The sequence below is a fragment of the Vidua macroura genome, chromosome 11 (assembly GCF_024509145.1).
Source record: "Vidua macroura isolate BioBank_ID:100142 chromosome 11, ASM2450914v1, whole genome shotgun sequence".
In the NCBI taxonomy this organism is placed as follows: domain Eukaryota; kingdom Metazoa; phylum Chordata; class Aves; order Passeriformes; family Viduidae; genus Vidua; species Vidua macroura.
The window spans coordinates 22,641,759-22,656,058 of record NC_071581.1 but is presented as its reverse complement, the minus strand read 5'-3'; the positions used below and the strand labels follow the sequence as shown (position 1 = coordinate 22,656,058).

Below are 14,300 nucleotides of genomic sequence, written 5' to 3'. Positions count from 1 at the left end.
TGGAAGAGGAATCAACAAATTTTTAAAGTAAAAGCTAAACAACACTGAAAGTCTTCAGTTACCAACAGGGCCAGAGGGCAGACTTGAAAGGATCAAAACATCTGGAAAAGTACAATTTTTCACTACATCCTACTCAAAAAAAGTTCATAGATCTGTGTTTTGACTGCAAGAACTCAGTTCCTCACAAACACCCATTAAGTACAAGAAATATGAACAATTAGCACCGATTTGAAGCTCCCAGGGCTCCTCGGAGCCGTCACGGCAGCTTTGGCAGAGGAGGATGAGGCCCCAAAGGATCCCAGCTCCTGATCCAGGTCCCCTCATTGAGTCTGGGCCTTCTGAAGCACCATCTGCAAAAGGCACATGCAAACCGTGATTTGGGGGGGCTCAGACACAGCCCCTTATGGCTGAAATACCGTCAAACCCATATTTTTTATCTTTTCACATCTGTATTTTCTTGTCCTGATGTTTAATTAGCATTACTTCATTGAGTATGGGGAATTTTTCTTCCCACCAACCTTGTAAATACGACCATGGCAGGATTCCCTCGAACTCTCCTTTTATGAAGCCAAATGTGCAGTGTTGGCAAGGCTCTGCTCTCAGTTACACTCGAGAGAAAGGCAGCACTTGAGACTGCTGAGCAGGAGAGAGCAGGATTTAGCATCCTGGATGCCAGCAGGGCCCTGCAGTCCCTCAGCTCCCTCTGCTCTGGAGTGAACCTCCTGTGACTTAATGGCAAAGAGCCACTGATCCCTCCCCACTGGGTCTTTGCTGAAGTCACACTAATTCTGAAAAAAGGAGTTGAAAAATGTAGTTTTTCCCTTATTATCCATATGATATCATGATCTTCAACAGGTGAGCTGGAGACCAGAACCTGCAAAGCTCCCATTTCAGCAGAAGACAGGAAATAGGAGAAGAGGAATTAAAGGAAATGTTATCAGATTTTTAGCAGTATCTTAAAAACCTCAATCAGAAAGATTTTCAACTGAAACCCTAACAAAAGTGCTGCTGCAGGTTTCAAGCTTCCCTGCTTTAGGGCTGACTCAACTTTGGTTGAATTCAAGAGAAATGGTGTTGCCAGAGGATAAAGCCTTTGATTTCAGAAAAATGTTCCATATTAAACCAGCAGTAAATAACAGGGAATGTTTACAGACTGGATGACACAATAGTTTGGGTGCTGAAAAGAGCTTTCCTGAGGTGAGGTGAGTGACTGCCCCCGAGGTCCAGCTGCACAGCCTGGCCAGCTGGTTTGACAGGCTTGTCAGGAGTCCTGAGCTGGCTGCCACTGGCCACTTGTTTACAGTGACCACAGAACTCCATTTTAAGAAGGATTTTGATAATTCTGTGTGTCACCAGAACTAATCTTACAAAAATGGGTAGGTTTGCTTTATTATAATGTAAATTTCTTTTAGAAGTTCTATATGAAAGAATTAGTTAGCTATAAGGATCCAAATGAGTTCTTAATAATTTACATTAACTTTCCAGGGCAACACGTACCCGAAATGGAATAACCAAAAGCTTCCAGTGTCTCTGGTTTGCCTGCTTCTTGTGGGGACAAGCACAAAGACGGTGATGATAGAACAGTTGAGCTGCTGATATCCTTTATGAGATATTGAGAGATTCCAGAAACTCTCCTAACATCTTGTAAATATTTTCCAAATGTCACAAAAATTCCCCTCTGTCTTCAAAGGGTCTGTAAAACTCTCCAGAGATCTGCAGGTGAGGAATCCCCTGTGAATTGAGGGAGAAAGGAAAAAGACACCAAGAGAGCAGAAAAGGCCCAATCCAGAGGCTAGAAACACAGACATTACACCAAGATAATGGGGGAAAGGGAATAAGAACTGAAAAAGAATCCATGTAATGACCAGATGATCCTTGCTCAAATAAACTCTCTTTATAGGCATCACACTGTCACTTTCATCTTCTGTGATCACAGGAATCCCAGACTTGTGTGGTGCTTCTTGTCTGGTGAGGGAGAGAAACGAGACCCACCCCTGCACTGCCTGCAGGTGTTGTACCCACCTCTGCCAGCAAAAGGGTCTCCAACCTGTTTTTAAAGGCTCCAGCACAAATAGCCCAAGTCCATTAAAACAAGGGAATTAACAAAAAATAACATCAAAAGATTCTAGCCTGGCAGAGTGATGAATCAGAGGTTAAATACGCAGCACTTGTTCAGGTGTTGCTTGGGGAATTCAGTTTTTCTTTTCATGGTAATTTTAAGTTGAATTTTTAGGCCAACTGTTGTATTTCTTGAGAAATCTATACCATTCTCCTAGCAGTTTCCTCGAAATAACTGATAGATCTCCACCAACTAAATTCCAATTTAAAAGATTTGTCAGTAAGAAAATCCCAATCTCAATAAAAGGTAAATGCAGCCGGAGCTCTCTGAGCCAGGCTGATGGCAATAAAGGAACAGGGAGTTTCTATTAGCTTGAATAAGTTAACAGATTCCAGGTAATCCTTCCTATTACCACCAAACACCTGCATACAGATGCCACATCGTAAGTGAGGATGGATTTTTAATTTCTGGACACACCTCATGCTGGGAAGGCAATGGAGGAGGGAGGGATGGGGCAAGACCTTTGCTGAGAAGAGGCTTCCCACTGCAAAAGTCCACGGGATGCTGTACAATGGTAAAGTCATTCATCACATGTATTTAAAGTTGAATTTGCTGATATTTTATGGTATTGGATTTTATTTCTATTAACATTTTATGCTGAAATTACAGAATGATTCGTGAGTACTGAATTTTTGATTGCTTTTATACTTGCTGGGACACTATTAACGTTGATTTACGTTAATAGCACTGTAAGAAGATATTAACAATGAAATTTCCAAAAGCACTTAGCATCCCATAATTGGAGTTAAATGACAAAAAAAATGAGGGGATAATAAAGTAGAGAGAGAGAGACAGAATTTTTGACAATACTCCCTCTAAACTGTATTTTTCAGGAAGAACTGGAGCAGGACAATTTTCTAAAAGAATAAAGTCACCCATCAGGAAGAGAGCACTTGTACTGACTGAGAAGGTGAGGGTGAGTGGAGCTGCAGGTGCAGCACCACTTCCCATGGAGGGATCCCAGGGAACACCACGGAGTCCCACCTGCACAGAGCCCGGGCTGGCAGCTCCCCGTGAACTCCAGGAGAGGCAGGGGGACCTCGCTGGGGGCAGAAATGAGCCGGGTTTTGTCTGCTGAGGTTGAGGATGAGGTTTCCCAAGGGAAGGACAGAAATGGGACAAGGTGAAGGTGCTGGAGGCCAGGATCCCAGAGGTGACTGCACACCCCCCTATGACTTCCTCTGATCCCAAATCCACTAAACCAAACTTAATTTACTCTTTTAAAGCAGGATTTCCAAAAGTTCTACTTTGACATCACTTGGATACTGTTTTTAAAATTCTCTTTCCATTAAAAAAGCATCAAAGTGCTTTTTTGTTAAAAAGTGCTTCACTGATCTCATCACCAGAAGTTAAACAGCTCTGTCAGGGAACACACAGGGCAATGTGACAAATTGTATGAAAAATTGGGGAAAAAATAAACTTGAAACAAAAATCTTAAACCAGTCAACATAAAGAAACAAAACACCTTGACTGGCTTTGAGTAGCTCTGGGAAAAAAAATGCCAAGAATGTTTGTAGGGAGGTGTTTTATCAGTTTTGTTTAAATGACATTTTTGTGGGGGTCAGAAGGGAAATTTGACAAAACACTTTCAAGCAGTTTTAATCAAGAAAATAACTACAAAAATATTATGCTGCAAGAAGATTGTTTTGTCATTTCACTCAGACCAGGAGGGAAGCTCATGTAAGACTATTGTTAAAAACAAATAATTTCAGTGGCATTTTACGGCCCACTAGAATGTGGAAGAAAGTAATTGTAGAAGTCGAACTACAGAGTAGTGAATGAAAACTCCTGGCTGTACTCAGGAAAACAAATGTGTAGCAACAACAAGTCTCACCAAAGCAATGACACATCAGGTGTGAGATGCAAAAATGAGCAAAGCAAAGGAAATCTTTGACAGAACCAAACCCTCAGCTCTGTCTGAGATCCACAGACTCAACTGATCACAGGGAACGCTGGGACCTCACAGCCTGGTGATGCCACCCCCAAATTCAGACATGAAGCTGCTGTTACAGATTTTAAAATACAAATATATATCTAAAAAAACCATAAATGAGCAACCTAATCTAGTGGAAAGTGTTCCTGCCCATGGCAGGGTTTGGAAATGGATGAACTTTTAAGATCCCTTCCAAACCAAACCATTCTGGGGTTGTATGATAAATACTAATGTACAAACCTCAGCTGAGCAGGGATCTGTGAGATGGGTAAGTGGCTCATGACCTGTCTCTTCCCACATCAACCCACCTCAAGCCTGGAGCTGTCCAGCTGCAGGTTGTGGCAGAGATCAGCTGGGGAATGAGTTCTTTTGTGTGACCACAAACAATGATCGTGCTGGTCAGGAAATGCAGGATTTGTTATTATACAAAAGCAAAAAGATTTCTTGTTTTGAAAGATCAGCCAATATTTCCCTTCGATGGGAGAATGACTGTTCCACAGGCATGGCTGTATTTTGGACACTGTAAAAAGCAAACAAACAAACCCCAACCCAACCCCTTTTATCAGCAGGAACCACATTTGCTTACAAAGAAGATCTGTCAGCAGCCCAGAGTAAATAGATCAAATGGAGCTGACATGCCACTAAATTTAATATGCATCCTCGTGCCTTTAAAATTCCCATCTACCCACGCATTTCAAAGGTAAGTTTGTGGATTTCTTAAGTAATTATATTTCAATAAAAGGCGAGAGAGAAACGCCTGGAAACTTAACAAAACCACTGACTGCTACATAAATTAAAAACTGATTGATGGATGGAGAACTTAGATGAATTGTTAAATTGGCACATGATTGGGTAAACAGGTCCAAGGCTCGTGCAGGGCCCAGCTCAGCAGACTGTGACAGACATGTACCCAAAGGAACAGCCACGCAGGCTGTGGGGTGAGCGCCCACTGCGTACCCAAAGGCAGAGTCAGGTGCTGGGTGGGCACCAGCCTGGAGGAGACACACAGAGCTGCAGAGCCAGGTACTGGCACGCAGGTGTATGAGGACACAACTGTCCCCAGACCCGTCACCCCCATGGGTGTTCTCCCACAACCCGTATCCAACCTGCTCCGCACTGCTGCAGCAAACCCCACCTCTGCGGGGCTGACACCACAGCCAGCGGGCCCGGGGGGAGCAGGGCTGACACGAGGGGGCCAGGAAATGGCTATTTCAGGAGCAGAAGTGTCAGAGAAAAGCGGATTGTACGAAGAGGAGAGAGAAGGTGGCCATGCCCCTGAGAGCAACCCTGATCCCCGCAATGCCAAATCCTTCCAAGGGCCCAGCGCCGCGCTCGCCTCTGCAAGCTGCGCCACTAGCCAGCGCCTGCAACATCTCAAGTGGGAAAATGTAATTTTATTAAGGCTCTTGGAGCTTCACTCTCAGCATCTGCACTGCAGCAGAGCATACAAAGGGAGGTTATGAAGAATTTCTCATTATGGCCACAGGCGCAGACTCATAACATCCCCCGGCCAACCTCAGTTAATAAAGCTCCTGCTCGGCCCACCTGCCCCCAGCCCCTCGCCCACAGGTGCCCCCGCCCTGGGCCACCCTGCGCATCGCTGCCTCAGCCCTCACGGACAGGAAACTCCTGCTTTGTCTTCCCTAACTCTTATTGCATGGGCACCTTCATTTGCAAACCTGCTCTTGGAGGCCCAGAGCTGTAATTAATCCATGTCACAGGCAAGATGTAGTGTCGGGAGAATTTATGACTGGCTGTGAGCTGCCGTGATGAGCAGGGGCACCTCAGCCCCTTGTGATATAAATGCCTCTGCTAATTGGATTGCAGGAGCTAATCAGGAGCTGGAGAGAGAATGAAGGCTCTCAGCCTCCTCGCTGCTGGCGTGGGCTGATAAAGCTGGCAGCCACGGGAATTGCATCTGTGGGAATTGCATCCTGGCCCGAGATGGCTATCGCGGGGTGCCCAGGGCCACTGGCGTGGGGCGGCCGCACAGCAGAGCAGGGAGAGCGGCTGCCCACAGGGCTGTGCTCACACCCACGGGGCTGTGCTCACACCCACAGGGCTGTGCTCACACCCACAGGGCTGTGCTCACACCCACGGGACTGTGCTCACACCCACAGGGTTCTGCTCACACCCACGGGACTGTGCTCACACCCACAGGGTTCTGCTCACACCCAGGGAGCTGTGCACAACCACAGGGCTGTGCTCACACCCACAGGGTTCTGCTCACACCCAGGGAGCTGTGCACAACCACAGGGCTGTGCTCACACCCACAGGGCTGTGCTCACACCCACGGGGCTGTGCTCACACCCAGGGAGCTGTGCACAACCACAGGGTTCTGCTCACACCCACGGGGCTGTGCTCACACCCGTGGGGCTCTGCTCACACCCACAGAACTGTGCACACCCACAGGGCTGTGCTCACACCCACGGGACTGTGCTCACACCCACGGGACTGTGCTCACACCCAGGGAGCTGTGCACACCCACGGGGCTGTGCTCACACCCACAGGGCTCTGCTCACACCCACGGGGCTCTGCTCACACCCACCGGGCTGTGCTCACACCCACCGGGCTGTGCTCACACCCATAGGGCTGTGCTCACACCCACAGAACTGTGCACACCCGCAGGGCTGTGCACACCCATGGGCTGTGCTCACACCCACAGAACTGTGCACACCCATGGGCTGTGCTCATATCCACAGAACTGTGCACACCCACGGGGCTGTGCTCACACTCACGGGCTGTGCTCATACCCACAGAACTGTGCACACCCGCAGGGCTGTGCACACCCACGGGCTGTGCAGGTGGGCCCGGGGGCACAGGGAGGAGCCCCTGGGCAGGAGCTGTCCAGGAACACCCGCTGGCTGCTCTGGCCAGCAGCACGTCGGGCAGCCCTGGCCGGGGTACGACCGTGGCATTGCACGGCCGCCTGCTCCGGCCGGTGTTGCAGACACCCCACGGGCCCCCTCAGCAGTCCTTGGGATCTCCATGGCTGACCTCAAGTATTAGAAAGGAGCTGAATATTCAATGATCACAATACTGTGTCTATTGACACCTTCAGTACATGTCTTTCCCCAGAAAGACAGAGAACCAGAGAGATGAGGTGGAAGAGACACAACAAGGACACTCCTGCAGTGGGAGCGAGGTTGACCATGCCAGGAGCAAAGTGGGCGAATGTCACTGGCTACACATGTTCCACACACCCCACGGGCGGTCAGATGATGGGTGGGCAGGCGGGAGGTGGCTCCTGAGGACAGGCTCAGGATGCTCTTAAAATGGTCTGACTCCAGTCTTCACAGAATCTTAAAGCACCATGGTCATCCCCAGCTCCTGACCAGGGCAGACCTGTCCACAGGGAGATGGGAAGAGTCCTGGACGAAGAGCTCTAACGTGGCTCTCCACCCACACAAACCAAACACACGCAGGTCCCCACTAGAGAACAGGGGTTTTTTTGCAATCCAAGGCTCTTCTACATTCTGCTTTTCTGTCAAGCTTTTCTGTCTTCTCCATGTCCTTCTTATTGCCCTTTATTTTCATCTCTGGCGCCCTTTCTTACAAGTACATGGATTAGAAAGTAAATCCTGAAAATGATGACTAAACCCAGCCATCTCTCCTTATAGAAACACTTTCCCACCTTCTTAAACCTTTTTGGAGGCACAAGGGAAAATAACCCTTGTATTTATGCAAATTTCAAAGTGGCGTGTGATGATGGAAACAAAACAGTGCTGGAGCGCAGCCAAGGCATGGCACCGATGGGGCCTCTCAGCTGCTCGCCTCCCGATTCTTTGGGGGAAGCAGCTGTAGAGAAATGAAAATACAGAAGCCCCCGCACACGCCCGCCGCCGCCCGCGCGCATTCCAGCACCCGTCACCTCGGAGGCGGCAGGATGCGGGCTCTGGCCAGGCGCTGCCTGCAGCCTGGAGCACCCTGTCGTCCCCCACAAGCCTCCCTGTCCCGCTGTTCCCGATTCCCCTTTCAGGAATTTACAAACATTTTCCGCAGATCAATATCTGTATTGATTATTCATTGTGAGCGAGTCGTGTGTCTTTGGTGATCCAACCTGGCAGAGTGAGCAGCCAAAGGCTGCAGCAGATACAGGGGGGGAAAAAAGGAGAAAAAAGCCCTACAGAAGGCGAGAGAGACCCAGATCTGGCTGGGTTTGCTGCTGCCAGCAATGGAGACGGATGGAGAGGAAGGAAGGAAGAAAATGGGAATGGCATGAAAAGGAATGAAGAGACGAGAGAGCCGAGGAGAAAAAGCGAGAGCAGGAAAAACAAAGTCACCGCTGGAGAACTGGTGCCGGGGCATGACGGCAGCCTGGAGAGATTCCAACCTTGTCCTCGCCCTTCTGCACAGGGATGCGATGGACTTATTGCTTTGGGAGTGAAAAGTGACTCACGGTTTTGGTATCTGCTACGTAAGAGCTTTGGGGGGATTCCTTGGCTGGCTGACAGAAAGGGAAGAAAGCAGCAGCAGTGAGGTAAAACGCGATCCCTTCCTCCTGCCTTCCTGGGAATACGCGTCGCCCGGGCTGGCTGGAGCAGCTCGCTGCTCGCTTATGATATGCAAAAGGAGAATAATTAAAAGCGCCAGCATCACTTGCAAAGTGAGTAAACACAAAGCCTTTCAAAACATGCTCTTCAGCTAATGAGAAGCTGTAATTTCTTATACTTAAAGGCAAAAAAGACCCTGATGAGGCTCGGTGGAGTGTGCGCGCGCGCCTGCGTGTGTGTGCATGTGTTTGTAGATATGAGAGAATCAGTTAATTGTTGATGATGTTTAGAAAAGGGATTATGAGAAAAGACACTGAAATGATGACAGGGAACATCTTGGATCAGAGCCAGAGAAATAAAATAATCAAGGACAATCAAGCCTGCAGCTCCGGAGAAAGCGCCGACTGTTCTGCCAGGGACTTGGAAGGAATTTCCCCGCGCTGCCGAGCTGCAGCTGGAATACGTGCTTGGCACCAGCAGAGAGAACTGCAAGGAGCAGTTTGCTTGGAGCATGAGACCACAGAAGAGAGAACTATGGAGCTCTGCTATAATTCAGAGGGTAAACAGCTTTGTCTGCTTATGTGTCAGGTGGAGACTTGATTTTGTCCACATCTGACCTGCCCTGGAAACGTAACTTCTGAAATCCCCTGGCTGAAGCCGGAGCTGAGGATTCTCCAGACGCCTCTCCAGAACTACTGTGACGTTATGAAAACAAAGGAAAGGGAGCTAGAGGAATTAAGTTCTCCTGTGGCTGCAGGACCTGATGGACCTGACCATGGAAACTGTCTCTGGAATCAATTCCTTCCTTAATTCTGGAAATCAGAACCCCCTTGCTCCAGCTGGGGATTGCAGCTCACAAGCACACAGGAAAGGTGGCGGTCATCGGGAATACCAGGAGCAAGCTTTCCTTCCAACCTGGGCATCTAGCTGCTGTCCTGAACGGATGGATTTTAATAAATGTTGGCTTTCTCTTGGGCTGAGGTTGGGTGGGGAGAGAGAATAAAAGGAAATTTAAACCATCCTGTGACTGCTGTGCTGTCAGTGAGCTACAGAAATGCCGTCCCTTTGTTTTGGATGCTGAACTCCGTCTGACTTCATTGTTGCTGGATTTTGGCACGTTACACTCTGGGCTTCTCCAGCAGCAGAAACACATGGTCTATTAAAGTGGGAATCTTTGGGGACGCGGAGGCAGAGGAACGAGCCAATCATACGTGGCTTTTGCACATTCCCTGTTTTGCAGCTTTGCGGGAAGCTTCCCGGACGGTGCGGATGGTAGGTACGCGAGTGCCCAGGAGGGCGGAGGGCAGCGGGGGCGCGGAGGGGCCGCGGCGCTGGCGGAGCCGGGATGTGCCACGGCCGCGGCCGCGGGGCTGCCAGGCAGACTCTCCCCTTCCTTCCCCTTCCCTGCGCCCGGCTGCCGAGCCTGCTCGGACCTGAGCGGAATGTTAAACGCCGCGAGCAGATTAGCATATTAACCAGCGCTGCCCGGGCGGTGGCAGCCCGGCAGCCGTGGCCATGGGGGCACAGCCTGTCAGAGCTCAACCGGCTCCTTTGTCACAGCCCTTTTCATGTTTGTGTTTGGCTTTTGTTTCCCAATCAGACCCTAGAAATTCATTAACAGCAATGAAAGACGGGGATGCAAAAACCTATAATGAAAACAAATGATCTATTTAAACCGTGCTGGGGCTGAAAGGAGGGGGTTCGTGGCGCTGGGAGTGGAGAAGGAAATCCTGCCACCTGGAAAATGCCGGGACATGCGTGTCCTTCCCCGTGCCAAGGCTCCAAGGAAACAGCTACTACAAAGCTGGTGGTGTGTGTAAAGATGTTGTAGCATTGTCTTTACAGAGCCTCAAACAAATACCAGCGACTGGTCAGAAGGAGAGGTCGGTGCTCATTGTCCCTGCTCCGGCTGCCGGTAATGCCGGAATTCCTCTCTGGTACTCGATGGGCTTGAATTAGAAACAACTTGCAGTGCCCGTAAAGATTTAAAATCACTTGACTTTTAAAAGCACTCGAGTTTGTTCACACGGGTCCTCTGCTCTGGCCCAGCAGTGTCCTTCAGCCAGCAGCCCTGACGGGAAGGTGTGGTGGCCACAGGGGACAGCACGGACCGGGCGCCGCCACTGTCCCGGACCTGGCCCCAGGACGCTGGACCTGACACCGGGCTCTTCAGGTGTCTTCCTCTCCTGTGTTATTTCTTAAACAGATTATTTCACAAATGTTACTGTCCCCTAAAGTGTCACATGGTTGTGAGAATAAAAAGATTTAATCCAAGCATGGCCTGTTTATCAGAATTGATCGAATAAGAGAAAAACTGAAATAATCTATGTTGTATGATTTCTATTTGTAAATGGTGTGTGTGGGCTTTAAATATCACAGAGGCACAACTTACGTATTTGTCAACAGGATTTTCAGGCAAATGTGAAAGTCCTCTGCCCCAGAGCTCCATGCCCAGGCTGAGTGTGCCCATCCGTGGGGTCACACATGCAGCCAGGGACACCCTTCCCTGCCCCCGACACGGCATCCCTGAAAATGTGTCACTGGCACAGTTCTCTGAGCTCCAAGAGTCTGTAATTTGTACCTCTGGGAAGCAACAATGTTAGCAGGGAAAAGGGAAATGGGCTGCAGCCCCTTTGTCCCTCTGTACCCAGCTCTCACACTGGCTGGGTCCGTGGGCAAACGCTCCAGGGCTCTGTGTCCAGTGAGGTATCCCACTAATTCCAGCTGATTTCATCAGCTAAGAATCAAAGACAGACAACACAAAGATTTTATCTATTGCAGGAATTGATGAAAATCTCTCAACACCTGCCACACGTCCACATTTTTCAGCAAGGAAAACAACAACAAACTCTTGTCTGAGGAAACCTCTTCAATTTGTACCTGGTAAAGACATGCTGGATAATCTTACTCTAATGGACTTTAATCAATCTCCACAATTAGATAAACAAACTAAACCCTTAAGAACCTTCAAAATTTATCTTAAAACTACCACCAGTCCTTATCATTAAAGCTTTAATTGTAAAGGAGCAAATAATGGTGAAATCACAGAATTATAGAATGGTTTGGGTTGGAAGGGACCTCAAAGGTCTTCCAGCCCCACCCCATGTCCTGTGGGCAGGGACACCTTCCACTGTGCCAGGTGCTCCAAGCCCTGCCCAACCTGGCCTGGGGCACTGCCAGGGATCCAGGGGCAGCCCCAGCTGCTCTGGGCACCCTGTGCCAGGGCCAAACGTTTGCTGTGTGCTCAGGTTCCTGCTGACCATGGCTGGACTGTTGATGTGGTGCCAGTTGGATTTGGAGCTGCTGAAATACAACCACATTTTCACAGCAGCTTCTGAAAGAGCCTTGTGCTAGTTAAAAAGTATTTTGGAAGATCACATGAGAACTGTCTCTCATATGGCAGCATATCACCCAGGTGATGAGCTGCAAACACATTCCCAGGCATTTTTGTTGGTATTGAAATAAAATAGAGGAAAGTTACTAAAAATATGTTACATTCTTATACCAGAAGATTGAGATGCACATTAAAAGACAGTAACAAATACCCTCTTGCACCCTGAAATACAGCCTTGGTCCCATGTTCTCTCCTTCCTCTGCACTTATGGAAGAGCAATTAGCTCCTAAACAGGTAATTAAAATAACACCCTATAATTACATCTATGAAACTACTGCAGAGTATGAACAAGGGCCTTTTCCTCACCAGGTTGAAATCAAAGCCTTCAGGTTAATGACCAAGTCTATTCTACGTCCAAAAGAACCATTCTTACTACTATGGAGAAGAAAGTTCCTCCTTACAGGGGAAGTGAACAGAGTGTGTTCTACTGACACAGAACCAAAATTGCTGATTTTTCTCCCTCAGCTGATTCAGGCCTGGGGTCTCTTCTGAAAGAACATGAGCCTCACAATATCCGGGCCTCTGGCAAAATAGAATTGTACCTACTTGTACCAGCTGTACAGATTTAAAAGTTACAATTCTGTTAAAAAAAAGCCAATTTTCCCATGGACATTAGAAGAGTAATTCTCCTCTGGAGATTTCTCTTTGTCTTCTTTCCACTTGCGTGAGGTCCTTCCATACTCACCTCACACTTGCTTTTCATCACCTGTGTATGTCTCTTCAACAGAATTTAACCTGCAGTTTTAATTAACTAAGATGCTCAAACCAATCACCCCAAAGCTCCCCGAGGCATTCACCACTCATCCCTTCTCTGTCACCCCAGTACCAGGTTTTCTTTGGAGTTTGTGTCACCTTCTCACAGCCCCACAGCCCCACTCAGTCTGATGAAGGTCTGAGGGTGGGCAGGAATCCATCCCACAGCATAATCCCACTTTTTCCTACCACTGTCATTAATGGAAACAGCACAGATTGGTCCCAAAATTGAGTTCTTTTGCAGGTGCTACACATTATTAAAGAAAACGTCCAATCTCCAATACAACAAAATCAGTGAGGACATCATAGTGTGAGAAAGTCACAACTGGCCACAAGTGTTATCTCTCCAAAATCTTTCCAACTGTCCCCATGCAACCCCCTTCCACCTGCTCCTGTTCCCCCTTCTCAGTGCTTTTCTGTCCTTTCTGTGCTCCATCCATTGTTTCTCCCCCTCACTCTCATATCAAAATCAAGAACACTGACCCCAGGGAAGGTGGGATTTCAGCATTGCCATTCCTCCACAAAATCTCTGGATTCAGTTTATAACACCTGTTCACCCCTTCAAAGAACACCAAGTCCTGGAACATTTCCTAACTAAACAGAAAAAGTAGATGCTTTCCTCAGGATCCTCTGAGATACTGAGAGCACAAAGCAAATGAGAGTTTGCCTATCACACAATTTCCCGAGGTTTCCGTTACATTTGTAAGTCTGATGATTCTCAAGAACTTGAAGTGTGCACTCGTGTTGTAAACAGAATACTTCAGATAAAAACGTAGGAAGAGGAAAGAAACCTTCTTTAAAGGATAAAACCCCACCAAGAACTAAATAAATGGAAAAAATCCAACTCCAAATTTTGCATTTCTCAGTCTTCCATAAAGATAGAGAGCTTGATGAGTATTTTTTGAAACCTGCCATTAGTCTTTCCATTGCTGCCACTATCAAGGTTAGTTTGGTAATACCAAGTATTCCAGAGATTATGAATCACCTTATAGTGACAAAGGATATACAAATATATTGAAAGCAGGAACTTCACAGTAACTCACTGAAGTCTATTTACATACAAAATAATTTTTAATGAAATTACTACACTTGGACCACAGGTATTTTTCCAGTGCCAAATCTCATGGTGGGGATACTGGTAGGAAGGAAAGGGATATTTGTCCCATGTTCAGGAAGGTGTGTTTTCTGCCAGCACAACATTTACCATCATTTTGGGAAACTCATATTTATGAATTGTAATAGACCATCCAAATATGATTTACTTTCACCAATTCACATGGAAAATGAACCAGATCAGGAGTCTCACCCTTTCCTCATCCTTCCTCATGGCTGTTTGATTATGACAGACGTTCAAGGGACAGTTTTCCTGCTAAGATTAAGTCAAGGGCACTAATCACTTGGCCTGGTCTTTAATGACAGAAACTAACAGTTAAGGACCACATAAATAATCAAATAACAGAGCCCTGATGGTTCTTCACCAGCGCAGACAGAGCTGCAGCCTGGCAAAGCTTTGTAGACAAGCAGGAAAAATACAATCTATGGATGGCCTTGTTCAAAAAACACATTTTCACTGAAAGTAAGAGGAGCCAACACTACTGGCCAGCGAGC

At 47.7% G+C, this 14,300-nt stretch overlaps 1 protein-coding gene and 1 long non-coding RNA gene across 2 annotated transcripts in view; one reads left to right on the top strand and one right to left on the bottom strand.

Annotated features, from left to right (window-relative positions):
• The window catches only part of ZFHX3 (zinc finger homeobox 3), a 447,971-nt gene that overhangs the window by 178,306 nt on the left and 255,365 nt on the right, over positions 1 to 14,300 (bottom strand).
• Positions 7,996 to 10,819, top strand: LOC128812748 (uncharacterized). Its single transcript, XR_008438826.1, has 2 exons — positions 7,996 to 9,817; positions 10,146 to 10,819. It is a non-coding gene; the product is annotated as an uncharacterized LOC128812748 (long non-coding RNA).